We start from the raw sequence: 27,724 nt of genomic DNA, 5'->3' as shown, positions 1-27,724 counted from the left end.
GCAAACGTTCCTGATCCAAATGCTCATTTCTGCCTGATGTAGAATTCTGTGCAATTCAACGTCAGGTCTTCAAGCTAGGGGATCAAGATGTGTATTGTACTGTTATGGAGGGGATGCTTGGTAGGGGCGAGTAGTGTAGGGTGCAATGGTGAGAGAGAAGAGGTTATCGTAGTGTGAGTTCAAGGCTCAGCAGTGTGTGAAGGTGAGACTGAACAGGAGGCTGCTACTCCTTTGCTGCTGCTACTCTTCCCTGCACATTGACTCTGTACCGGTACCCTCTGTATATAGCCCCACTATTGTTATTTACTGCTGCGCTTTAATTATTTGTTATTCTTATCTCTTACTTTTTTTTTGTGATTTTCTTAAAACGGCATTGTTGTTTAAGGGCTTGTGAGTGAGCATTTCACTGTAAGGTTGTTGTATTCTGTTTTATTCGGCACTTGTGACAAATACATTTTGACTTGAAGGGAGGCAAACACACACACACACGCAGGCAGAGGAGAGGCTCACTCTGACTAATGATTCTCAAATCACATGTGAATCCAGCCCCTTTTTGAAAAGAGCTCCAATCTCCTCTCCCACCCCCCCCCCATCCCTCACTCACTCTCACACTCTGCTCCTCTATCATTGTGCCATAGAGGCATGCTGTTCAAACCGGTCTAGATGAGCATTTATGAAATCTCCCAAAAGAGATTGCCACTTTAGTCATTTTGAATAATTGATTACCATAATCACATATCGGTGATATTGATCGGTATCAATAGATGGGTCCAGAGTACAAGAGGATAAGATCAAACTGATTAACTATTAACATATCCACTAACAGATTACCGATCAATAATTTACTCTGCAGCCCTCATGGTACTGAAGGGGCCAAATGACAATATACAAATGAAAGTGCTTGGAAGACATGTGAAGCAATGGATTAGGTAAGCGTATTGAAAGTTCCAGTTGGACTTCAGTCAGTAGATGGACCCAAATCTTTCTCACCTGCCACAGATGTCATGTCTGACAAACTGTTGACAAGTGGTCCAAGAATTAGCTCAACAAGCTCAAGTCCCGGAGCAGAAAATCGATTAGAGGAGAAAACAGAAACAAACCCAATGTGTTTTCTTTTGACCCATTTATCCTCTTTTCAGGGGGAAGACAAACTGTAGGCCATTGCTACAATTGATCACAGAGAGTCGAAATAAAGAGTACCACATCTATTTTTACTTCATATCAGTCAAAATAATCAAACTCAACTTTTTTTTCATCACAAAGGCACAGTTGGCCCTTGGCTGTACATCTAATCCACGCAGATGTGAGCTATGCCATAGATCCACAACATTACCGCAGGTGTCAGATACATGTGCCTTAGTGATTGATTGCGTCATTACATGCCGTGGATTGATTGGCCCAGGCAGACCCATTGTGCATGTTTTGTTGTTGAACATATTGCAGTAAAGGAGTTGCTGGATCATAGCAGGCACCTGATGCTAGCTAGTGAGTCAGGCAGGGGAGCATTTCTAATTAATGACCTATATTAAAACATCTGTGCCTGCAGCCACCTGTATCCGTAAAGGGAAAACAGTAAACCTAATAGCTCAGGAGGATCACACAGCAACTCTTTCAAAATGGTGGACAGGGTGAAACAAATGATGTACAGTACATTCACATATGGATGGTATGGGAATGGGGTGGTGAGTCAGATGGGTCAATGGTGGTGAATGGTCGGCCAATGAGGGATGCGGCGTGCAATATGAACTCCTGTATTCCCATTGGAATTGCTCCGTCATGGATGTCTATTGATTTCTGTAGTCTAATGCTGTATCCAGGTTGTGCAGCGATGGAGGGACTCCCAGCAGGGTGTATTTCTGTGGTGCAGCAAGGCCCCGAGGATCTGCATTAAGGAAGCTGGTATGAAGGAAAAGAAGACTGATGTTATTATTTTTACAAATATAAAAAAAAAAAAAAAAAAATTATGGAAGAAACAGTCCATTGAGGATGATGTGCTGCCGCCCTGGTTTCAGGCTTGAATAACAGAACACGGAGCAGTCATTATACAGTAACTTGAAGAGTCATTGTCTGCTCATTGTCTGTTTTTTTTCTTCCACTAACCTCTATGAGGTGGAAATATGGTCATGAGTAAAAGATGATGTCTTCAACATGCAGTGTTGCGAGCTTGAGTGCACGACACATGAACTGTAATTATTTTGTTAATGATGTTAATTATTGTGCTAATCATCTATCACAGTAGACCAGTATTTACTTGGCACCATTTATAATGCTGTGCGAATTTCAGTACTGTATCTGTTGCATGTGCACAGTGGGGTCTGAAATTATTGACACCCTTGATAAAGATGAGCAGTAATTAATGTAGAAAATAAATCATTCAAATACTGAGCTATGTTGTGTGCTCCCCCCAAAATTGGGACATTGTATTATTGTATACTAATACAATTGCTCAAAAATGTAGGGGTCAAAATTCACACCCCTGTTTACAATGCATATCAATATTTCACATTGCGAGGAAAATGGCACGGAACCTTTTTCTTTAATGTTTTATGAGTTGAGGAACCCATTTAGGAGGGATCTTAGCCATTCCTCCATACAAAATCCTTACAGATCCTTGATATCCTTTGTCTCTAATTCAAACCACAGGTTTTTAAAGGGGTTGAAGTCCGGACACAATTTTGTTTTTTGCCAATTAACCATTTCTTTGTGGATTTTGATGTGTGCTTGTGATTATTGTCTTACTTTACTGACTTTATTGTCCCCATGGGGAAATTCTGTTGCAGTGTCATGTCATTGCCAGCAGCATACCACCCTGCATCCCACTGCTGGCTTGCAGTGGGAGACCAGATGCTGCTGGCAGTGGTGTTGGAGGGCCAGTAGGAGGCACTCTTTCCTCTGGTCTAAAAAATATTACAATGCCCCAGGGCAGTGATTGGGGACACTGCTCTGTGTTGGGTGCTGTCTTTCGGATGAGATGTTAAACGGGCGTCCTGACTCTCTGAGGTCATTAAAGATCCCATGGCACTTATTGTAAGAGTAGGGGTGTTAACCCTGGTTTCCTGGCTAAAGTCCCAATCTGGCCTTCAAACCATCATGGCCACCTAATCATCCCCAGCTTACAATTGGCTCATTCATCCCTCTTCTCTCCCCTGTAACTATTCCCCAGGTTGTTGCTGTAAATGAGAATGTGTTCTCAGTCAACTTACCTGGTAAAAAATAAATAAACATGTTTTATATAAAGTTGTTTTGTCAATTTGTTTTGTAACAGTTACATACCAATAAAAAGAGACTACCCTGCTGGCCTTACTGGGTCGTTAGCCCAAGCTATTTAGGAGGATTACCACACCTGGCACAAATTATTTCTTGTTCTGTTTTTCCTGCCAAGGGGTGCCCTATACCTGCGCCCAGAGGGGAGTAGTTCAAAGTCCGGGTACAGGGGGTGGGGCTTGGGTCTAAAATTATTTTGTGAGCCTTGCAGAGGACCCTGACCATAAAGATCTCATCCAGGCACATTGCTTGCTGTGGTGATAATCCTTCTAGGCATATTTCTCTGGTTGACAGTGGAATTGCCAAACCAACAATCACTACAAAAAGTTAAAATACTCTCAATTAAAGATTTGTAAAACAGAGTGAGTATAGTACAATTAACATTAAAAGATCCCAGATTTTTAAGAAGTATAGTCTCTATTTTGTAGATCAAGTCTGTACATTTACTCCACTGAGGCTTATTGTCCAAGAGGACACCCAGATATTTGTATTCGTCTACAATCTCCATGTTCTGACCTCTGATAGATGTTTCAGAGGTAGGTGGTTAATCCTTCCTGAAGTCTATGCAAATCTCTTTGGTCTTATTGGTATTGAGGACCAAGTGTGATTCATCACACCACTCTAAAATGCCATTTAGGCCCGTGCCATGGTGTTCCTCGTCATCCTGCAACAGGCTGATCAAGGCAGTGGCATCAGTGAACTTGTCTTGCTGGAAATTTCAGCCTCCTGGCAGAGGCAACCAGGTTTTTTTTAGCTAAATACTGGGTAAAGTTCACAATGATGTTGACCTTAACAAAGGCCCCAGGGAATTATCAGGAAAAAGCCAAAGAGACCCATAACATCAAAGATCCATCCCCATATTTTACAGTAGGTACGGGTTATTTTCTTTTCATTGGTGTGTGTGTGGCCAAAGAGCTCTATTTTTATCTAACCAAAAGCACCGGTGCCAATCCAAGGTCCAATGCCTTTTTAGCAAACTCCAGATGTTTACATTTGTTGGATGACATGAAAGTAGAGCTCTTTGGCTATGCACACCAGTGATGGGATTGGCATCTAAATAAGGATGCATGAGCAGAAAAGAACCCCATACCTACTGTAAACCATATGATGGTAGATCCTTGATGTTATGGGGCTATTTTTGTGTTACGGGACTACATCTAGAAAAATGTATAAGCAATGCAGGTCTCATCTCAATATGTCATTTAGAGGAAATTCATGCCAACGTATCTTTCCTCGCTGAAGATATCTACTATCATGCAAATGAAGTGGTAAAAAGGTGGATAAATATTATATCAGCAGAGGCCGGTCCCATAGAGGCACCACTCATCCTGGAAGCATGTGTTCCTTTGCCAAAGCATTCCCTCCTTCCCTCTCCGCTCTCACTGTAGCTTGTTTGGAAGTGAGTAGCGGAGTTGCAGACTGTCACAGGGATGGGGATCCTCCATTGAGAGCGATCACTTGACTGGAACACTTTCTCTTCCCCCCCACCGCCCTCTCCTCATACTTCTTCACCTCCAAGAAGAAAAGTGGAGCAAAAAAACATTATTAGTCTTGTGGCAGGAAGGTAACGGGACAGATACGTAATGCAGGAAGCCTGGAGTTTGCCGGGGAGTCTAACGATGCGGGGCTGCAGTCAGACTAGGGATATTTAAAACTAGCTGGCTGCTGAAAGAGTGAGAGCCTGGCTGCTGACAGATGAAACCTTAATGCCGGCCCATCAGATGTTCTGCATGAGCCTCAGATCACCTACTGTTAGAGATGGGGCTCGGTCTCAGCCCACACAATGGGCAGCACTGTGGCTTTTATTGGGGGGGGGGGGGTTCAAGAGATAAGCTTCTGACCATTATAAAAGGTGCAAGGAATACGTATCTCTTCACGGTGAAAGGTTTGAGAAATAAAATGAGGATCATGTCTATGCTCAGCGGTTTTAGCGTTGCCACATCTGATGTCCGTCGAGCAAGCTTGACCATGGGTTGAAGGTTGAACACACCAGCTAAGACTCACCCCCCCCCCCCAAGCCATCCTAGCTGATATGTGAATACATCCCTCCAGAATAGAAGAATGGTTCAGTCCTTTCAAAGTAAATGCAGCCTGCAGTCATCGAACTCCAGGGGGTGGGGGGGGGGATTTCTGGTTGTGGATTGTTTCCATCCCCGTCGGGGTCCCTTGGAAAAACAGGTGGTTTTCTCTCTGTCTGCGTCACTAATCCCGCTGAGAGAAATAGTCTGTCACCCCAGTCATTTTCACAAACAATCTAGAATCTTCTGCCCCTTTTGCAAGCAATTCTGACCGCAAGCAATTCTGTGATATTAGCTAACCTTGTTGTTTTCTAGACATCAGTCTATTGCCACTGTCACTTGTGAGCAACAAGAGCAGACAAGAGCAGACAACATGCTCTTATTACATAGACCCATACACATGTTTGTGTCTGTAAAAATTGCTAAATCTTCCATCTCTTAAACATATCATTGGGTAGTCAGTAAAATTTAGCTGGGCTCAAAATTCCCATTGAGCATATTGTTGTGATCTATTGAAGCAGTGGTTATATGTGGGGGTCGTAAAAAAATAATTAATTTTTTGTTGATTGCAGGTAGATGGGGGGGGGGTGAAGACCCCTGTAACTGCTTCCCATTACTCTGCTGTTGGATGAGATTTCGCAGGTTTCGTTATTGACCGCTTAAATATTGTCTAAATTGTGTGTGATCCCGCCTGCTCATGTCATTCCTTTTCCTGAACTGGCTAACAATTATGGCCTCAGGCAAGGTAGCAGAACTCCACCGCAAAGCTGCTGAGGCATCACTACATGTTATGTTCGTTTGTTGAATGGCATGTGCTTTAAGAAAATAAGTACAGTCCACCGTATGTGTTCAATGGGCCTATGATTCAAATTCAAGTGCCGAAATAATAGATTTTGACATCCACTCTCAGTCCTTTCCCGCCTCCCTTTTTATGTAACAATGTCATCCCCAAGGAGATGGACTATAGCTATGTGTGTGCAAGGTAATTGGCCATCTCACAGGGAGACTGGATGTAGACACTTTTAGCGGAATGTATGTTGATAAAGAGCTTTTAAGATGTGACAAGGTTGGAGGGTTTTGAAAGACTGTGCAATTTCAAACGGCATATTCTGTAATAGAGGTTTAGTGAATGTACATTGTATGTGGCTCTAATGGCTGTTTTATGTATGTTCCAACACCGCAGCCCATTATCGTGTCTGCTCACGTTGCCGGTCTGTAATGATGGGGTGCCTCACCAGGGTGCCCACTCTTCTGCCCGTCAAAGTCCCTATTAGTGGAGCTGATTCTGCTGTACGTGTGGCAGAGGGCACAGAGGCAGGGAGACACAGGGGTGTTCATTAAGCAACCACCTCGTTACACTGTCTAGAGCATACCGGACTGTTAGCTGAAGTGGTCCATCAGTCAATTTCTTGGGCTACTATACCTATTTTGCCAATTGGCCTGGACCCTTTTACTACACAGACCCCTGCTGATCCATCACGACTGGTCTACCAACGTAACCGCACGTAGGGGCTACAACCGACTTCTTCCGTCGCAACATCCCTCTAAGGCCCTTCTGCTAGCCCCAGCCCGCTAGCTGTCTGAATCGCCGTGTCTCCAGCCCGTCCAGCTACTCATTGGACCCTATGATCGCTCGGCTACACATGATCTCCCTAATGTCAATATGCCTTGTACATTGCTGTTTTGGTTAGTGATTATTGTCTTATTTCACTGTAGACTCCAGCCCTGTTCAATATGCCTCAGCTAACCCTCTTCTTCCACCTCCCACACATGCAGTGACCTCACCTGGTTTAATTGATGTCTCTAGAGACAACACCTCTCTCATCGTCACTCAATGCCTAGGTTTACCTCCACTGTATTCACATCCTACCATACCTTTGTCTGTGCATTATGCATTGAATCTATTCTACCGCGCCCAGAAACCTGCTAATTTTACTCTCTGTACCGAACATACTATACGACCAGTTCTTATAGCCCTTAGCCGTACCCTTATCCTACTCCTCCTCTGGTGATGTAAAGGTTAATCCAGGCCCTGCAGCGCCTAGCTCCACTCCCATTCCCCAGGCGATCTCATTTGTTGACTTCTGTAACCGTAAAAGTCTTGGTTTCATGCATGTTAACATTAGAAGCCTCCTCCCTAAGTTTGTTTTATTCACTAACACTAACACTTCACTAACACACACACTCTGCCAACCCGGATGTCCTAGCCATGTTTGAATCCTGGCTCAGGAATGCCACCAAAAATCCTGTAATTTCCATTTCCATACCCTTACTATAACATTATCCGACAAGATAGAACTGCCAAAGGGGGCGGAGTTGCAATCTACTGCAGAGTTCTGTCTTACTATCCAGATCTGTGCCCAAACAATTTGAGCTTCTACTTTTAAAAATCCACCTTTCCAGAAACAAGTCTCTCACCATTGCCGCTTGCTATAGGCCACCTTCTGCCCCCAGCTGTGCCCTGGACACCATATGGGAATTTATTGCCCCCCATCTATCTTCAGAGCTCGTGCTGTTAGGTGACCTAAACTGGGACATGCTTAACACCCCGGCCATCCTACAATCTAAACTTGATGCCCTCAATCTCACACAAATTATCAATTTATTTTATTTTTATTTTACCTTTATTTAACCAGGCAAGTCAGTTAAGAACAAATTCTTATTTTCAATGACGGCCTGGGAACAGTGGGTTAACTGCCTGTTCAGGGGCAGAACGACAGATTTGTACCTTGTCAGCTCGGGGGTTTGAACTCGCAACCTTCGGGTTCCTAGTCCAACGCTCTAACCACTAGGCTACCCTGCCGCCCCGAACCTACCAGGTACAATCCCAAATCCGTAAACATAGGCATCCTCATAGGTATAATCCTAACCAACCTGCCCTCCAAATACACCTCTGCTGTCTTCAACCAGGATTTCAGCGATCACTGCCTCATTGCTTTCACCTCCGGATGAAAAGCATGTCCAAAGTAAACTGCCTGCTACTCAGGCCCAGAAGCTAGGATATGCATATAATTGGATTTGGATAGAAAACACTAAAGTTTCCAAAACTGTTAAAATAATGTCTGTGAGTATAACAGAACTGATTTGGCAGGCTTGTATTCTGAAAAATGAGAGTAAGACCACTCTGAATGAGTGGACCCTACAGTGTCCCAGAGGTTTTTCATGCGCTCGTCCGAGAGCGTGCCTATCTTGTTTACCTTTTATATTGACGACGTTATTGTCCGGTTGAAATATTAGCGACCGTTTAGACTAAAAACAACCTGAGGATTGATTATAAACATTGTTTGACATGTTTCTATGAACTTTATGGATACTATTTGGATTTTTCGTCTGCCTGTTGTAACTGCATTTGAGCCTGTGGATTACTGAACAAAACTGAGGTTTTATTGAGTAAAGAGTAAATGGGAGTCTTGTGAGTGCAACCATATGAAGATCATCAAAGGTAAGTAATTATCGCTATTTATGACTTTTGTAATTCCTTTACTTGGTTGTAAAATGTTTGTATGCTTTTGTAAGCGGGGCGCTGTTCTCAGATAATCGCATGGTATTCTTTCGCCGTAAAGCCTTTTTGAAATCTGACAAAGCGGCTGGATTAACAAGAAGTTAATCTTTAAGCCGATGTATAACACTTGTATTTTTTATGAATGTTTATTATGACTATTTCTATCCAAATGATATGTATATCCTAGCTTCTGGGCCTGAGGACCAGGCAGTTTACTTTGGGCACGCTTCTCATCCAGACATCGAAATACTACCCCCAAGCCATAAGAAGTTTTAAGCATCTCCATTCCAAAATGAAATCTAGAATCGGCTTCCTATTTCGCAACAAAGCATCCTTCACTCATGCTGCCAAACATACCCTCTTAAAACTGACTATCCTGGTGATCCTTGACTTCGGCGATGTCATTTACAAAATAGACTCCAACACTCTACTCAACAAATTGGATGCAGTCTATCACAGTGCCATCTGTTTTGTCACCAAAGCCCCATATACTACCCACCACTGCGACCTGTATGCTCACGTTGGCTGGCCCTCGCTTCATAAGTCTTTGCTAGGTAAAGCCCCGCCTATCTCAGCTCACTGGTGACCATAGCAGCACCCACCCGTAGCTCGCTTTCCAGCAGGTATATTACACTGGACACCCCCAAAGCCAATTCCTCCTTTAGCCACCTTTATTTCCAGTTCTCTGCTGCCAATGACTGGAACGAATTACTAAAGTCACTGAAGCTGGAGACTCATATCTCCCTTACTAACTTTAAGCAACAGTTGTCAGAGCAGCTCACAGAGCTCACACTGCACCTGTACATAGCCCATCTGTAAATTCCCCATCCAACTACCTCATCCCCATACTGTTATTTTTATTATTATTTGCGCCATGGCACCCCAGTATCTCTACTTGCACATCTATCACTCCAGTGTTTAAATTGTAATTATTTCACCACTATGGCCTATTTATTGCCTTACCTCCCTTATTTTATATTAAAAATGTATATTCTGTTATTGACTGTATGTTTGTTTATTCCATGTGTAACTCTGTCGTTGTTTGTGTCGCACTGCTTTGCTTTATCTTGTCCAGGTCACAGTTGTAAATGAGAACTTGTTCTCAACTAGCCTACCTGGTTAAATAAAGGTGAAATAAAAATGAACACCACGATGCCCTACCAGGTGGAGAGGATAGCGGCTCGTCACAAAATAAATAAATGGATAAATGAGGACAGGTGCAGCCGGAGGGGAGGCTGATGCGAGGGATGGAGCGGGTGAGGAAGGGCCATGATGTCTCAAGGTCAAGCTGTTTGCTGGAATGAGAGACTTGGGGGGGGGGGGGGGGGCTTTCTAAAAGAGGAACATTGTGTTGTTGTTCCAACGTTGAGATGAAGGGGGTTCAGTCCTAATCAGCCTGAGGATGCAGGCTAGCTTAAGTCTTCCACCCTGGTGCACTCGGGCTGTCTCGGAGTGGAGAGAGTGAGGCCAAGTTTCTGGCATCCAGCAGCCACAGAGCTCCCGAAAGGTCAGGAGGATTTGCTATTAAATATAGTCCAGGCTGGAGGACCTTATGCCCCGTCTGATCGAATTAAGTTAATTTAGTGAACAAAATATCACAACAAGATGGCAAAGCACCTCCCCAACAATTTCATGGCAGAGAAAGTCAATGAAGAAATATAGTCCTACTTCCAAGTGCCTGAAAAGATAAATGGTTTCAAGAAGTTAAAGAGAGCTAGAATTGTTCCCAATCTCTGGTCTGTATTGTACAGATCGACTGAGTTCTCTGTGTCTGGTAAAAGTATAACCTTAATTGATTTTGAAAGTGCATCTAGTTCATTCTGCTATTACAATTTAGGCTTGTCTCAACAGCAAGTTGAAAGACCGACTGAGTTCCCCAAAAACGAATAAAGAAAAAACAACCTATAATCATCTGGTTAAAGAGCAACAAATCCCTTTAAAACTGCCTATGTGGCGTCAATATGAGTCAAGCAGTTATTCTATCGTCACAATTGACCACAAAGGGTAAATATTATAATTTTTGCCATAAACTCAGTCTGGTCTAAACCAGAGTTTTGAGCATCCGTGATTTGACGATGTCCATTTGCCCGCTGACGTGGAGTGAACAGCTTTGGAGATTGCTCTCTATCCAATATCATAGACAGGGAGACAGACCTGCCCAGCAGCTCTGACTGTTTACATAAGACAACACTTCACACATTTTTTTACTTGAGAACTTTTGCGCCAAACACCTTAGTTAAATGTAAAATTGTGCGACTAAAACTGAATGAAATACGGATTTCTTGAGTTATCTTAACATTCGAGGAAATTAATAAATAGGCTTCCGCAACTACAGTGTCTCATGGAGGACAAACATCATTAACCAAATGCAGAATCGGTCAGGAAACACACCTCCACTACAAATCTTTTTTCTTCTTCTAATGAGCAACAGAAAAACACGTGCCAATAGCGGTACTCAGTGGCTCTTTTTAAGGCTGGTTTATACATGGTCTAACAACATGTCTGTAGACCATTAGAATGTGACAAGTGTCGCTGGTCAATTCAAAATGTAATTTATAATCCGGTGGAATGACTGTAGACTGTCCTGCGACTGATGGTTTTCCATGTCTCAGATGCATTCAAAAAAATCAAGTTTGACCTTGTCTCAGCGTCTGTTGTCATGGTTACCAGCAGCGAGTCAGTGCACACCCATAAAGAATGATAGAGCGGGTGAGGGAGGCCTCTAATGACCAGAAGGTTGTTTTAGCATGGGCAGCGCCATTGAGGGCTTCCACCATTTTAAAGTAGTCAACTTAGTGGGGATATCTAAGCATTGTAGCCTTAATGGTGCTGCCCATGCTGTCACAGACGCAGGTGCAGTAAAATACTTGTGTTTCTAACTCCAACAGTGCAGGAATACCTACCAATAATAATATACCCATATCCCATAACAAGTTAAATAGGATTAGCCATGACTAAAAAACACTATATACTGTACATATAAAGTTGGTGAAACAGTATGCAAACATTATTAAAGTGACCAGTGTTCAATGACTCTATGAACGTAGGGCAGTAGTCTCTAAGGTGCAGGGTAGTGTCCCAGGTGGTAGCTGGCTGGAACAGTGACTAAGGTTCAGAGGCAGGGTACTGGGCGGAAGGCTGGCCCTTAGTGACTGTTTAACAGTCTGATTGATGGCCTGGAGATAGCTGTTTCTCTGTCTCTTGCTCCCAGCTTTGATACACCTCTACTGTCTCCATATGCTAGATGGTAGCGCGGTGAACAGGCCCTGACTCAGTGGTCGAGGTCCTTGATGATCTGTGACACCGGGTCCTGTAGATGTCCTGGAGGGCAGGTGGTGTGCTACTGGTGTTGTGTTGGTCTGCACCACCCTTTGGAGAGCCCTGCGGTTGTGGACGGTGCAATTGCTGTACGAGGCGTTGATACAGTCTGGCAGGATGCTTTCAATGGTGCAACAATATACGTTTGTCAGGGCTTTAGGGGCCAAGCCAAATTTCTTCAGCCTCCTGAGGTTGAAGAGGTGCTGTTGCTCCTTCTTCACCACATTGTCTGTGTGAAGAGACCATTTCCGTTCATTATCTATCATTACCATTCGACTAAATATGTGTATACGACCAACAACATTTGTTTTTCATTATCTTATCATTATCAGGTAATTATCATTACCTTGTAAATGATTACCTTGTTGTGATTTTATCTTCCTGTAATAATGAAGACAAATTAGCTGAAGTTAAGATGTCAGCTATGCTCTGGTCATTATTTGAACTAGCTAATGTTAGGAGATTCCCTAAAAACACGCCACTTTGCTACAGCTGTGACTGGAAGTGACTTTTTTGTAACAGGTTAGGATGATTAGGTTAAGGTTAGGAAAGGGGTTAGCAAAAAGTAACTTTCGGTCGTAGCTGTATCAAAGTGGCGTGTTTTTAGGGAGTGCCAGCTAGCTAGCTAACACGCTAGAAACGAACCGAAACATTGTTTAGAACGTTGCTTTTAGTTGCCTGGCTTGCAACATTGACATATACTGAAGTAAAATCCAGCAATTATGTCATTTGGACCACCATGCTGTTGATGTCATACAGCCGGTCATATTTGTTTATACTTTTACATAGCGACAATGACAAGTTTGATGTTGGGTGGCAATAGAATGTTCATGATGTCACTGCGACAACTGTATACAGCAGAGATGGGAATGGTGTAACAGGAACAGAACTGTCTCCGCCAGACGTTCTGGATTGACTGCAGTAAGACCCAGAGACCTCTGTACTATCTAGCAGAAGAACAGAGAAACAGGCAAACGTCTCTTTCTTTTTCAACTCTCTTTTATTTTCTCTTTTACTGCACCTCCTGTGCTCACATTTTCCGTTTCCCCTGTGATCTTTGACACAATCGTCAAACTAGCAACCAGCAAAGACTGAGCCTTTCACTCAAACAGCATCATTCTTTATCCACGCCAAAATGTCTTATTATTCTGCCTGCTGTGGAGTTTTAATGAAATGGGGTTTAGATACATGGGTCTGGTGTGAGGCTAGAGCAGGAGATGAGAAAAGCAGGCAGGCAGACAGAGAGGGGGGTTATATATAGACTAAATCATTAGTGGTGCTGGCAGAGTGAGAGGAGAGGCGATCTGGGCCCTGCTACAGCCACTGCCGAGACAGACCGGGAATAAGCTGAGGAGAGAGACGGTCCACTGCATTGTCTGGAAACAGTCCTGTACCTCCATAGAGGTGTCAGAAACCATCCACACACACATCTGGCAAATGACAGCCACAAGGAGGGAGGACATTAACTTGAAATAATCAGACCTAAAATAGACTCCAATCAGCCTAAAGTTATGCCGCTGGACGCTTGGGTTTGAAGGTGTGTCAAGACCATTTTGCATACTTGTAATGAGGAGCAAATGTGATGTCTTTGCTAAAACATAGCTAAATTGTCCCCCTGCTTGCACAGTAGATTATTATCTGTTGGCAGTAATGCCGGGAAATGTTCCCTTGGGATTTAGCTAGGCCCACATCTGCCGGTCAGTTATCAGCTGTCTTGCATCTGTCGCCTTGGTACCAAAGCTGGGAAAAAAACGTAGAGAAAAGATAAGAGTGGACCATTTGCATCGCATGTGTTCACAGGCTTTTTAGCGTGACTTATTTGAAGGTATTATAGGGAGCACTAACCCATCAGTTTCACACCGAGTGCCTCACTCCTCAGGTTGGTCAGGGTTGTGTGACTTGGAACGCTGCTGTAATACGAGTGACTGGATTCGTATCACGCTGAGGCCATTGCTCTCCATCCCACCGATCACAAGCGTGAGCTCCAATTACAAAGCCTTTGTTTTGCTCAACACAAAGTAACATCTCTGCATCTATCTCCCCACAATGCTTCACCCACTGTTCTGGAATAAACCATAAGACTGGCTAGAGCCCTCTCCAATCTGCAGACCTGTATAGGGAGCCTTGATGCACTCAGAATCACAATTGTCTCACTGACTGCCATATTAGAACCAACATGGTTTATCTTTGATGTATTTAAGTGTGTACTATGCATGGACTCCAGAATGAGCTTTTCAGTTTATTTATGTGACTGACTGATTCCTTTGTATGTTAAAATCTAAATCTATAATCCTCTCCTCATGATCAGCTGCGTGAGGTCAAATATTCAGAGTTAATATCAGCACTCTCAGAGGGCTCGATTCTCGCACAGCGTTGCATGTCCCTATGGACAGATAGATTAACCTCTGAGAGTGCTGATATATTAACCTTGATTAACCAGGATCGGTGTACCCCCCCCCCCCCCCCCCCGCGGGATGGTTGAGCTAACATAGGCTAATGTGATGAGATTGAGATTGAGATTGCATGAGATTGTAAGTAACAAGAACATTTCCCAGGACATTGACATATCTGATATGGGCAGAAAGCTTAAATTATTGTGAATCTAACTACACTGTCCAATTTACAGTAGCTATTACAGTGTAAGAATACCATGCTATTGTTTGAGGAGAGTGCACAGTTATCAAATTGAAAATGTATCAATAAACGAATTAGGCACATTTGGGCAGACTTGATACAACATTTGAACAGAAATGCAATGGTTCTTTGGATCAGTCTAAAACGTTGCACCTACACTGCTACCATCTAGTGGCCAAAATCTAAATTGCACCTAACTGGAATAATACATTATGGTCATTCTCTTGCATTTCAAAGATGATGAATGCTAAGATAGTGCAAAGCTGTCATCATGGCAAAGGGTGGCTACTTTGAAGATTTTCAAGTATAAACAATATTTGTTTAACACTTTTTTGTTACTACATGATTCCATATGTGTTTTTACGTAGTTTTGATGTCTTCACTATTATTCTACAATGTAGAAAATAGTAAAATAAAGAAAAACCCCTGAATGAGTATGTGTCCAAATTTGCTTTATACACATACCCAGTCCTGCACTCACACATTAGTTTTCACACTTGCACGCACACACATTTTAAATACTTTATTTGAATCCACCAATCAAATTTACAAAAAAAGGATCCAATCATTTCAAAGGTCCCTGTATGCATGGCACTCAAGGGTACAGAAAGCACCTCCTTCACCAAAGAGCTAGGCTGCCCACCACAGCTAAAACAGAGCAGTACCTAGCCAATTGCTTTGCCCTAGTTTTTGTCAGGCCTGCAATGTGGAGGCCACACACTGCAAGCCTGTGTACGTGGCTGAGACTGCCGAATATCAGCGCCACCAGCTTGCACCTACACCAGAGGCTGTCCAAGAAAACAGAAAGCAGCTTATTGGCAAAGGCCTGCTCTATATAGCCGTCAAATGAACAGCCCACTTCCAAAATGAGCACCTCCTGGCCTCCTCAACAACAATATCTGACGTATTTGGCACACAGGAAAACACATCATCATCAACATCGAACCAGCTTCCCCTTATGCATATGTGCGGTTGGTGAGACCACTTTTCCCACCTTGCTGGCTATCAGGTCAACAAGACGGTCATGTTTAGCAATGTAAAAATCCTTGTATGAACAGCAGCCATTCACAACATGGGCAATGGACTCCATTACTTTTCACTCATGTAGAATACAAAATGGGTCATGGTTTGCAGGGTACCAGAGTGCTAGATTATATTTTGTTGGTAGAATTTGCAGCCTCGCTTTAAGAGTAAAGGTGAGAATGTCCTTGCCAATGGCAGCATTCTAGTACATGGAATGAGAGACAGAGTGGTCAGCACAGTCCACACACACACACAGTCTCCCTTCCCTACTGTGCAGTATCGACCCATGCTGAAAGGCTGCAAGTTCGTAATGGAGAATTTGGAGAAGAGAGATGGTCTCGATTGGCTTAGGAGAACCAGCCCAAACCCAGAGGTGCTTCTAGAAGCTTACGCTTAGGCATGGGTGGCCAGAAATCCATCACGGCTTTTTAACCCAGCTTAATGTGGTCTCTATTTACTCAGGATACTCGTGCCTAAGTGGATATTTTCACACTGTCTCACAGACCCATGACAGGCACGTTTACCCAACACTCTCCACCCACGCTCCTCATCCACGTACAGTAGCTGCCAGTATTCCCTGTCTGATGTTTGTGTTGTTGTTTGGAAAATGAACATCTTTATTGTCTGATCAAAGTAACCCACCGGCATTGTTATTCCGCTGGTTGACAGGGCTCTTGAGCTGACGGTTACATCTGATGAGCGGGTGATAAATCACTCACAGCTCCACCATGACCGGTCACTGAGCCCAGATGATAAACTTGGATTAACTAACACAACGTGTCATTGGAACACAGGAGTGATGGTTGCTGATAATGGGCCTCTGTACGCCTATATAGATATTCCATAAAAAAAATAAAGAATCTGCCGTTTCCAGCTACAATAGTCATTTACAACATTAACAATGTCTACACTGTATTTTGAAAGACAAAAAAATTGTCTTGTCTTTCAAAAACAAGGACATTTCTAAGTGACCCCAAACTTTTGAACGATAGATTACGCAAACACACAGTCTAGGATATTGATTCGAACTTAGTCCAATGAAACAGGTCCCTAGCGGGCCAACACAATATGACACGTGTTACACAAAATAGGGATTTCAAAAGAGAAAGAAAGAGCGAGAGTGCACGAGAGAAAAGCACACTTTGGGACATTTGAAAACTATGCTTAGTTTAACCCTGACCTTGCCCCGAACTGCCACTCTTATGGGTCAGAATATAATGATGTAATTACATTTTGACAGTCTCCGATGGGGTCTCTCCTCGTGGACCAAGTTCCGACCTCTCCTCTGATGGCGACACTTCTGTTGTTACCGGGTGTAACTCTCTGATTGTCCACGCGATGTCAGTGTCCTTTCTCTTAGTGGTCTGTTTCCTCGCCCTTGTTCTGAAAGAGGGGTCTTCTGAGGGTGGCTAATCAGCCATATAGGTGGTTCCAGCGTGGCAATGAAAGCAGTGTAGACGCACGATTCCTTGGAGAGAATAACCGGGTGGTCCTGTTTGAATTCACCTTCTTAGACACAGCCACTCATCCGTAGCGTAGATTGTTAAAAGGTTCCTTTGTCTTCTTCAGCCTGGTGTTGCGTTTTGGGGTTACAACTAATCGGACCTTGGCTGCAGCTCGTGGGCCCTAGTCATAATGTTAATTCTTAACTCGCATGTTTTACACCCTCGGGTCAGAAATGGCCGTTTGCGCCTTTAGGGTAAATTCTCTGGGCGTAACTCGTTGCGAGGCAAGGTCTGGATTTTACTCAGATCCAATTTAGACAACTAACTTCACATTTCATCCTTACATAAGCGTTCTCTTTGATCTGGACATTTTCCACAGAACGTACAGTATGCAAACATCAAGGGCATATTGTGAAAACGCTTTTCAAACGTTTAATAACAGAACAAAAACTACATTGATTTTCATTTTCCATCTGTCGTCATTAGTATCATTTTGGCTGACGAAACATATTGTTCCAAAGTCCACTTATTGCATGTTACTGTTCAGAGGTAGCTTCTCCATAGACCCATCGGGGCGGCAAGTAGCCTAGTGGTTAGAGCCTTGGACTAGTAACCGAAAGGTTGCAAGATCGAGTCCCGGAGCTGATAAGGTAAAAATCTGTTGTTCTGCCCCTGAACAAGGCATTTAACCAACTGTTCCTAGGCCGTTGAAAATAAGAATTTGTTCTCAACTGACTTGCCTAGTTGAATAAAGGTAAAATAAAAATCATGCATTCCATACTGAGAGGACGAAGGGATATTGTCTGCTCCCTTAAGATTTACAATGGGCATTGAGGTGTCCTAAAACCCACCCCCACTAGCCTCGTTAGATCATGAAACCAATGAGAGCATATGGGGTTTATTTTTATTTTTTTATTGCAGATGCTAATGCGTGGTTGTTTAATTATGTTCATATTGATCAGAGAGGGAGAGAGGAGAGAATAAATATAGAGGGAAGGTGGGAAAGATATTTGTAGATAAATACTCTGATTGAATAAAAACACAATTCCTTCCTGTCTAGTTTGAAAGCAGGCCAGTGATGTGAATAACCCCAGAGTTAACCATCAGTCTCTTTTTGTTTGGGTTCTGTGCGAGTGAGTGTGTTATTTTCTTCTCCCTTTTGTAAAGTAAGGACTTGACAGTGCATCAGTGTATTATTACGCACTGCTTTTCTGCTCTGCATATGCAAATGAGGTCTGATACCCTAGGGGCATATTTCCGACCACATGTGCAAAAAGTTCTACGCTGGGCTGATTTTGGAGTCGCTGCAGAGTTTAACTCGGCTCTCCCGCTGAGGTCAGCCGTGGAGGAACATTTTAGAGGGAGACGTATCTGTCATGTACTCTAAGATTATACTGTAAATAGAATATAATAAAGTTGAGAATGTTATAGTTAAGTCGAGCATATCCTATAAATTGATCAAATAAAACAGGATTGCGTACAGTCTGGTGTAGAGTGGAATCAGTTTGCTACTCCCTTGTGGAATGTGTTTCGTCACACCACATAGCTGTTCTCTGATTTTGTTTTCATTGTTGTCTGCCTATTTTTTTCTCTGAAAACATATCAAGGGTTAGTGTACAAAACATTATGAACACCTGCTCTTTCCATGACGTGGACTAAGTCCATGTGAAAGCTACGATCCCTTACTGAATACACTTCAATGTGTGTAGATGAAGGGGAGGTGACAGGTTAAAGATGAAGGGGAGGAGACAGGTTAAAGATGAAGGGGAGGAGACAGGTTAAAGATGAAGGGGAGGAGACAGGTTAAAGATGAAGGGGAGGAGACAGGTTAAAGAAGGATTTTAAAGCTTTGGGACACGGGTTGTGTATGTGTGCCTTTCTGAGGGTAAATGGGCGAGACAAAAGATTTAAGTGCCTTTGAACGGGGTATGGTAGTAGGTGCCAGATGCACCGGTTTGTGTCAAGAACTGCAACACTGCTGAGTTTCTCTTGTCACCAGTTTCCTGTGTGTATCAAGAATGGTCCACTACCCAAAGGACATCCAGCCAGCTTGACACAACTGTGGGCCAGCATCCCTGTGGAATGCTTTCGACACCTTAGTAATTGAGGCTGTTCTCAATATTGGGAAGGAGTTCTTAATGTTTTGTACACTCAGTGTATATAATGCTGTCTTTCTCTCTCTCACCCCTAGGTTAATGGACATCCTCCACAAGGGTCCCAGTTGTTTCCTTTAGTCCCCAGTGCCGACCTCCAGATGCTACTTAGGTAGTCCCCCTTACCCCCTGCTCAGCGGCACCCTGACCACATGTAGCTGCACGTGTCTGCCCTTCTCTGCTAGGCCAACACAGCCCACACAGTCTTCATGAGGATCACGACCCTGCCAGACCACACCAGATAGAGGTATGTATATCAGTGCAGTGTACCTCGATACAGCTCGTCTTGAACAGCACTGCCCATCCTGGGATGTTACGCAGTGTGCATAATGGACAGACTTTCTTTTGAATATTGTAATGAGGCAGCAGTGGCTTGATGGTGGACAGCTGTCTTGGTCTTGATTTCAATGGTGTGAAGAGGCATGAAGGGGGAACGTTGACATATCCAAGACAAGAGACAGCTCCCTCACACTGTCAATCTGCTGGCCATCTGGCCCATCAATAGTGATGATTTTGATGATTTAAGTCACAATCCAAATCCACGGACCTAACCCTAAACAACCAGTTGGTTTTTTGGGGTCTAATTTCCCCAATAACTGAATTGATTGAATTTAAAGAAAGCCTTTCCCATTCCTGTTCATCTGAGGTTTAAGGGCTGATATTTACTTTTCACAACCGGTTGCCATGGCAGCACCTGCTACACCTTCCCTCTGGGACAGCTGTCCTTAGTGTTTAGAGGTTTAAGGTCAAAGGTCAGTGTCGTAGCCTCTATCAAGTACAGGGACCTGCTGTAGCCTGTCCCCTGAGCCAGCTGCCCCTGTCTGGCCTGGGGTCAAAAGTCACCCTAACACAAAGTGACAGGCATTTTAACAGGAAGTTAAACCTACCACAACACCATCACAACACCATACATAAGTAAAATCTGCTAGTCCATTAGCACAAACTAAACTACTACTTGTAACATTGGAAAGAATACTGTAGCTGTGCCTATGTGCAGCCAGTGATTTATTTTGTGCCAGCCCATGCAGTCTTAATTCATTCAGGCACTTTCAATGTTGCTTTAAAAGCCAGAAACATTGTCGCTCACCCTACATTTAGCGGGGAATCGATCACTGAACTAGCTGTAACAAAGAAGAGAAATAGGGATAATGCATGAAGATAACACAGTATGCAGTCTGAGTGAGTCATTTTGTAATTTGCCTGGATAGGTCTTGCAGAATTTCTCAGCTATTCTGAGACCTTGACATTTCTGTAAAACAAGTAACGGACCTCAAAGTGCCCTTTTTGTATTTGCATGTTGTTACGGTTTTTAATTTAAGGAAAACACTGCGGTAGAAATGCCAACAGGTCATTTGGGGGCAGGTGGTGGTGTTAAATGTGCATGAATTGATATTTATGCATCTTTGAGTTAATGGAGAAAAATGGAGAAGAAAAACAGATTCCCTTGGAATGATTTGAATATTGATATTGACATTACAGAGGGGGTGGCTGGTTGGGTAGCTGGGTGGTGTTTAGGATGGATTCATGGATGGATGGGTGGGTGGGTGGGTGGATGGGTGCATGGGTGAATTGCTGGAATGATGGATTGTTTGATGTGTAGTACACGTAGGGCAGGTGATGAAGATCAGAGCGAGTAGGATAGCAGGATCCCATATGGAAAAGATATAGAAGAATTTAACAAGATTGCTTTATGTTCTACCTGTAACTTTTAAGTAAAACATATGACAACAAGTACACTTAAAAGATTCAAAGAAGATTCTTGTAATATCTGACTTATACGGGTGGTTAAAATGTAGACATAACAAAAATGTTGCATGTATTATTTAAAAAAAAAACGTAATGTCTCGTGCATGTTTTAAAGGAGCAACGACTGTATGTACATTTTCATGTTTGGAGTTTCCATGGTTAAGGTTAAGCAGCACCTCCTACTGGACAGTTGATTTATTTACAGCTATACCTTTGGTCTCCCAACCAGGGTTTTAACCAAGCCCATCCCTACTTAGGTTTTATATTTGTCACTGGCTACTACCAACGTGCTACCTTCTAAGGTCTCACATACATCAGGCAGGGCACACAGGAGACCGGGGTTCAATTTCCTGATGGGGAGGAATAAGTAGGCTGTCCTTGTAAATAATAATTTGTTCTTAACTGACTTGCCTAGTTAAATTGAATCTGGAGTGCCTGCGCTCATAAATTCAGAGCGTTGTCAGTTTGTAAATTCAGAGCGTTTTGCTCTCGGAGCATACACTGGACGTTTAGACTGAGGAGTAGGGTTGATTTGAGTGTTCTGGCCTTACAACGCCAGTCAAGCACCCAAGTTAATGTTGACTAGCTTGCTAGCTACGTCCAGACACAAATGAGACCCCTCTGACCATTGTACTCGCCCTAGCAGAGCTGGTTAGAATGCTTTTGTGTTTACCAAAGGCTTGGTGACTGTAACTGTGCTGCTGGAAACAATTTAATTGCGTTTTTTTGCCCGACGGGTACTGACACCGGCCATATTCAACGGGTGTCGAGCGCTCGTAGAAGAATTATTCTGCGTTCTGGTACACTCAGACGAGAGTGCTCTGAAATCGGAGTACTGTAGATAGCCAGAGCGAATTTAAGAAAACACCCGAATGTCCACTGAGAACGCACAATAACTACACCCCAAGAACACAGTGGCCTCTATCATTCTTAACTGTAAGAAGTTTGGAACCACCAAGACTCTTCCAAGAGCTGGCCGCCTGGCTAAAGGGAGGTGACCAAGAACCCGATGGCCGAGCTCTAGAGTTGCTCTGTGGAGATGGGAGAACCTTCCAGAAGGACAACCATCTTTGCGGCACTTCACCAATCTAAGCCTTTATGGTAGAGTAGCCAGAGAGAAGCCACTCCTCAGTAAAAGTCACAGGACAGCCCACTTGGAGTTTGCCAAAAGGCACCTAAAGACTCTCACACCATGAGAAACAAGATTCTCTGGTCTGATTGATCCAAGATTGAACTCTTTGGCCTGAATGCCAAGCGTCACGTCTGGAGGAAACCTGGCACCATTCCTACGGTGAAACATGTAGGTAGGTCATCATTCTGTGGGGATGTTTTTCAGCGGTAGGGACTGGGAGATTAGTCAAGATTGAGGGAAAGATGAACGTAGCAACGACAGAGAGATCCATGATGAAAACCTGCCCCAGAGCGCTCAGGACCTCAGACTGGGGGTGAAGGTTCACCTTTCAACATGACCCTAAGCACACAGCCAAGACCTTCGCATGAGTGGCTTTGGGACAAGTCTCTGAATATCTTTGAGTGGCAAAGACAGAACCCGGACTTGAACCCTATCGAACATCTCTGGCGAGACCTGAAAATAGCTGTGCAGCAACGCTCCCTATCCAACCTGACAGAGCTTGAGAGGATCTGCACAGAAGAATGGGAGAAACTCTCCAAATTCAGGTGTTCCAAGCTTGTAGCGTCATACCAAAGAACACTTGGCTGTAATTGCTGCCAAAGGTGTTTCAGCAACGTACTGAGTAAAGGGTCTGAAAACATATGTAAATGTGATATTTCTGATTGATGAGGACATACATTTTTTTTAAACAAAAATGAGAATAAGGCTGTAACCTAACAAAATGTGGAAAAAGTCTAGGTGTCTTTCCGAAGGCATTGTAAGTCCACACATATACAAATACACCACTGATATAAGGCAACACATACACATTTTTACCAGATTATTATTAGATGTTTTACAAATCATCTTCTTCTGCCATATAAAAATCTTATTTGATATTATCTTATTTGATTTTTCATATGGGATCTTATGTTGGAGATTATGATGGACGGATATGGGAGTTGAGCGCAAAGGTGATAGAGGATGAGAGATATGAAGGAATGTACTGTAGATGAGGGACATGTATAGATGGGTTCAGTGGGGCAGTGGGAGGAGGGTCTTGGAGACATGGACCAGTCTAGGCAGATATATCCAGAGCGGGAGTGTGCCTTCGCCCAGGGTAATTCACTGGGAGTTGCTGTGAAATGGAGCAAGTCTGCTGAAGCTGACAGAGATTATTCAAACATTTTCCGGGGAGTTGTGACAGAAGAGAGTGGTTTTGAAATCAGACTCAATCCATAATGTACTTGGTCCCATCACAGACTGCAGAGTTTTCCCTTGGGCACCCATGCAGCACAAATATAATCAAAGAAAACATAGGCAAAAACCGAAGCATATTTGCAACTGTGGGACAGGGGAGAAGTCATACATTCTCTATGCATTTTGTAGGTTTAGAAATACTAGTCAAAAAGCATCGATTTACTTACAAAAGAGTCATGGAATCCCTGATTTCAGCTCGATTTGCATAGGAAAGTTTGATGAAGCATAATCAAGTGGATTTTATAACGCTCTGAGGCTGAAGGACTAGATATTTTTCACATGATGGAGGGATAGGAAGTAGGCAAACTGACAGGAAAATGCCTACTTTTTATTCCAACGTCACATGGATAAAATTCCCAGTTGAGCAATTTGAAATGTTTGCTTGATTTCCATGTACGGTAGTTGTAATACCTCAACGGTTTAGAGCATGGTTCTGGCAACAGCAGGGTTGTGTGTTTGATTCCCACATGGCCTAATACTGTGTCTTACTCTTTGACAGCTTTGTGAAGTGTCTGCTAAATGACCATATTTTTTGGGATAGCATAGCATCATAGGCTATACACCATATGCCACATACCACCATATTCACTGTTATTTTTTTGATCCTCACTTTATGCAAGCTACAGTATTTTATCTGAGAGAACCGTACAGTAATGCAGTGCTGTGAGAGTCAGATAAAGACTTCAAAGACTGTCTTTAAAGGAACTGTGAGATTTGAGGAAGGATCTGACCATTCAAAACCATTGAATATCTCTCACTATCTCTCATCCAACGTAATAACAGTAATAGTGTAACAGATGAAACAGCACACAGATTTAAAATTATAACCTAATCAGCAGTCTGAAAAGTATGCCAGCTATGCAAAAATCGGTATGATTGAAATGTGCAAATTTAACCATGTCTGATTCAATGTAAAACAAAAACAATATTTTTGTTCTATTTCACATTTGACAATTCTACCACTTTCCTCTAGTTCGTCAGCTATGTGTGATGCTGGCACATTGAGATGGAGTTGATAACCGCAACGTAATTCGCCAAGAGGGGATAAATTAACGGAACAATCAAAACAAAATAAAGCAGCATATATCTTTAAACAGTTAATCTTATCTCTTCAAATAGAGGAGCCCTAGAGGGACAGCTGCATGCAGTGATCATGAATGGAGCTCAGTTAGCACTGCTGACTACCAAGTAGGGCCCCCGCCTCGCCTCTTCCAGCTAAAAGGGGCTTTCAAAGGGAACCCGGCTTCCCAGTGTCACCGCGGTAAAGTCCACAGCCAACAGAATGTTTTCTTGGTGTTTTGATTTCACATTCATTTAAGGCTTGCTGTGATGACTCTGCAGGAAATATACACACCCATAAATGATGATCAGTTATGTTAGGTTGCGGTTGTCGTCTGCGTTACGGTTGTAGGATGCTTTAGAGGTATTGTGAGAGAATCATTCAATGTGCAGTGCTATGTGTTCGAGGCTGTAGCCCCATTAGACACTCTGAATCCCCTGTGTGGCTTAGATCTCGGTAGTGATCCCGGCCAACGTGGGGATGTGTGGCGAGGGGTCCGTCGTCTTTGAGCTACAATGCTGATTTTAGGGTTTCACCGCAAAACATTTGATCTCTAAAGGCTCCGGTCATAGCTTGTTCTTTTGAAGGCTTACTGGGTTTATGGGACGGTAAGTTTACTGAACCCGGAGGATGTTTGCCTTGCAATAATCAAGTAATGTTGTACTCTAACTTAACCACTGGAACACACTGAAAACGGCTCCAAAATGCCCTCTGGGAAAGTCTCTACAGTGTCTAGCATCATACAACACCCAGTTAATGTGAAGTGGGTGTGGTTATTCCTTTTATTTGACGAGCGCATATGGCGGGAAACTTTTTTGCCTTGTTTTCCCATTAAAACTGCATAATTGATGACACAGAGCAAAGTTCATCATTAAATGGATACTTTTGGGATTTTAGCAGTGAGGCCCTTCATCTACTAGCATTAGCACAATTACTGGAAGTCTATGGGATATCTACTCGCATGCTGTAAATGTACTATATAGGATAGATTGGTATGTTGCCCCTCAGTGTTTGTGTGTCTCATGATATAACTCAGTAGCTGAGGCCGTGTGTCAAATGATTGATTCTCTGCGGTCTCCCACCTTCTGAGCACCGCCGCAGTCCATCTCAATCCTCGCAGACCCAAGCACAAACAACACAAGTCTCCAAAATGTACAATATACTGGCTTTTGAAACCCAATCTCCTTCTCCTAGAACCCTGGTCTGCCTGTTCATCTGCGGTTGCTATGAGACAAACACCTTGGAGCATGCCTTGAGGGTCACCCTGACCAATAATAGAGATGCATGGCTCAGCGTCTTGCTGAAGCACTATGTTTTCTCTCTTTCCTGTCCATCCCTTTATCCGAGGAAGAGAGTGGTGGTGCGTAATGGGGTGTGTAAGACAGGCCTTTGGTCCATGGCCCTAATGGATAAGCTCCAGACCAGAGCCGCCTTCGGAACAAGCGCACAAACCGGAATCGGCTATTTACCCCAAAACAATTTAGAGAATATCAGCGTCATACCGTCAGGTAGGGAAAAAAAACACTGCGGTGATATTAACTCATTACTTGCCACATAAAACGATAACACGAGCGCACATCCGTCAAAGCGTGTCAGCCAGACACGCAGGATGTGGTGCCACGTTGCCATGATAAATGAACGTTTCACGCGACATGATTAATATCACGCAGCGATACGATTGTCATGGCAATTAAGTTATTGGCAAGTTGAGACGACAAACATCTGCATGTGCCAGATCTTCTCAGTCCGTTTGTGTGATGGGCCCTTCTGAGAAGGAGAAAGAATCACGCTGATATATTCCTGTATCGGTCCTCTTTGTAAGGTTATTGGTGTACTACTGTACTATGTTCTACCAGGCTCCTTTCATCTTGCCTCATGTTTCACATTATACTGTAGAAGCTTGGTAATTTATATGATTAAAAACGAATGATGCTCATGTTTTAACTACTTAGTATTTACACACGCCTGTAGCCTGTCTTGTACTATCAAGACCAGAATACATTAGTGCTCTTGTACAACTCTTCAGCATTAAAGTGAAAACATACTGACAGTAAGCAGAAGCCCGATTCCCTGAATAACAGAAGGACAAGCGATCCCATTTTCTGTTTATCCCAGAGTGGAGGAAACGGCAGCCATCAAGTGTCGCCCAGACTGTCTTTACTCCATGCGTAGTGAACCGCCCTGGGTCTTGCTCCTATTCTCTTCTCCCTCAGCCCAATCCCTTAGGCGGCGGGGCATCAGATCTCATTGACTGGGACCTCCCTGGGCCCCTGGGGCATTGCAGGCCGTTCCACTCCACAGCCGACAGCCTAATCCATCTCCATTGTGGGGAGGCATAGGAGTCAGAGAATTCTGTCTGAGCAGAGCAGAGTGGACACTCATCCTGTAAATAAGCTCTGGGATGTGGACTGTTTCCAGTGTCCACACCAAGATTCCCCAGAGAGCTGATGGCTAGCTGCTTGGCATTTCCAGCTCTCTACCTTGGAGAATTCTGCCCATATACTGTAACGATGTTTCCCGCTACAGCCGACAGGGCTGTGGTTTTAGTAAACATGATATAAGAGGAGCTGGAGATCAGGCCCTCATTCTTTGGACAGACTGTTTACCTTTAGATGATGGCAGATGGTGTTGTCTCACAACAACTTAGCCTGAGTGAGATGGGGAGAGTGTGAGTGTGAGAGAGAAATTTAACAGCATCCGTGTTATTTTGTCATTTACCTGCATTTCCTCTTATCAAGTTGAAAGTGGCCTGACCGCCATTAATTCAACAACGGAGCAGCATGTTCCTTGTTAGTCTTTATTTGTATGTACTGTATTCCCAGCGAAACGGCAATTTACAGTTGCTAATAGCTGTTGGCATGTCTTTAAAAGGACAGTTTTTTTCTGTTGTCTGGCAGTACAGTTAATTCCTTTTTAATTATGAGGAGCCGGCAGGTAAGCGTTTTTCAGAGCATCCATCATGCTGCCCTTTTTCATCCATTACGGTATGTACGGTATGGTGGCCTAAATGTCTCACACAGTGATTTGACCTTGAGAGTAACCGCACCAGTGCAGTATGCTCCAGTGCACCAGTGCATACTGCACCTCTATTCTAAAAGATCAAATGTGTTGCAGAAAACAAAACAACAACAACAAAAAAGTCTTCCAACGTGGCCTCCGTGGCGTTACTTTCGTTCGGTATTCATCATAG

General features: G+C 43.4%; 1 protein-coding gene across 2 annotated transcripts in view; it reads left to right on the top strand.

Annotated features, from left to right (window-relative positions):
* Positions 1 to 27,724, top strand: part of LOC139386276 (leucine-rich repeat and fibronectin type III domain-containing protein 1-like protein) — a 108,227-nt gene that overhangs the window by 28,570 nt on the left and 51,933 nt on the right. For both annotated transcript variants that reach the window (XM_071131772.1, XM_071131773.1), the window contains exon 2: positions 19,396 to 19,604. The gene's annotated coding sequence lies outside the window, so the exon portion shown is untranslated. The remainder of the gene's footprint in view (positions 1 to 19,395; positions 19,605 to 27,724) is intronic.

This window comes from Oncorhynchus clarkii, chromosome 27 (assembly GCF_045791955.1).
Source record: "Oncorhynchus clarkii lewisi isolate Uvic-CL-2024 chromosome 27, UVic_Ocla_1.0, whole genome shotgun sequence".
NCBI lineage: Eukaryota > Metazoa > Chordata > Actinopteri > Salmoniformes > Salmonidae > Oncorhynchus > Oncorhynchus clarkii.
Note: the sequence above shows the minus strand (reverse complement) of the source record. Positions and strands in the feature narration are given on the sequence as shown.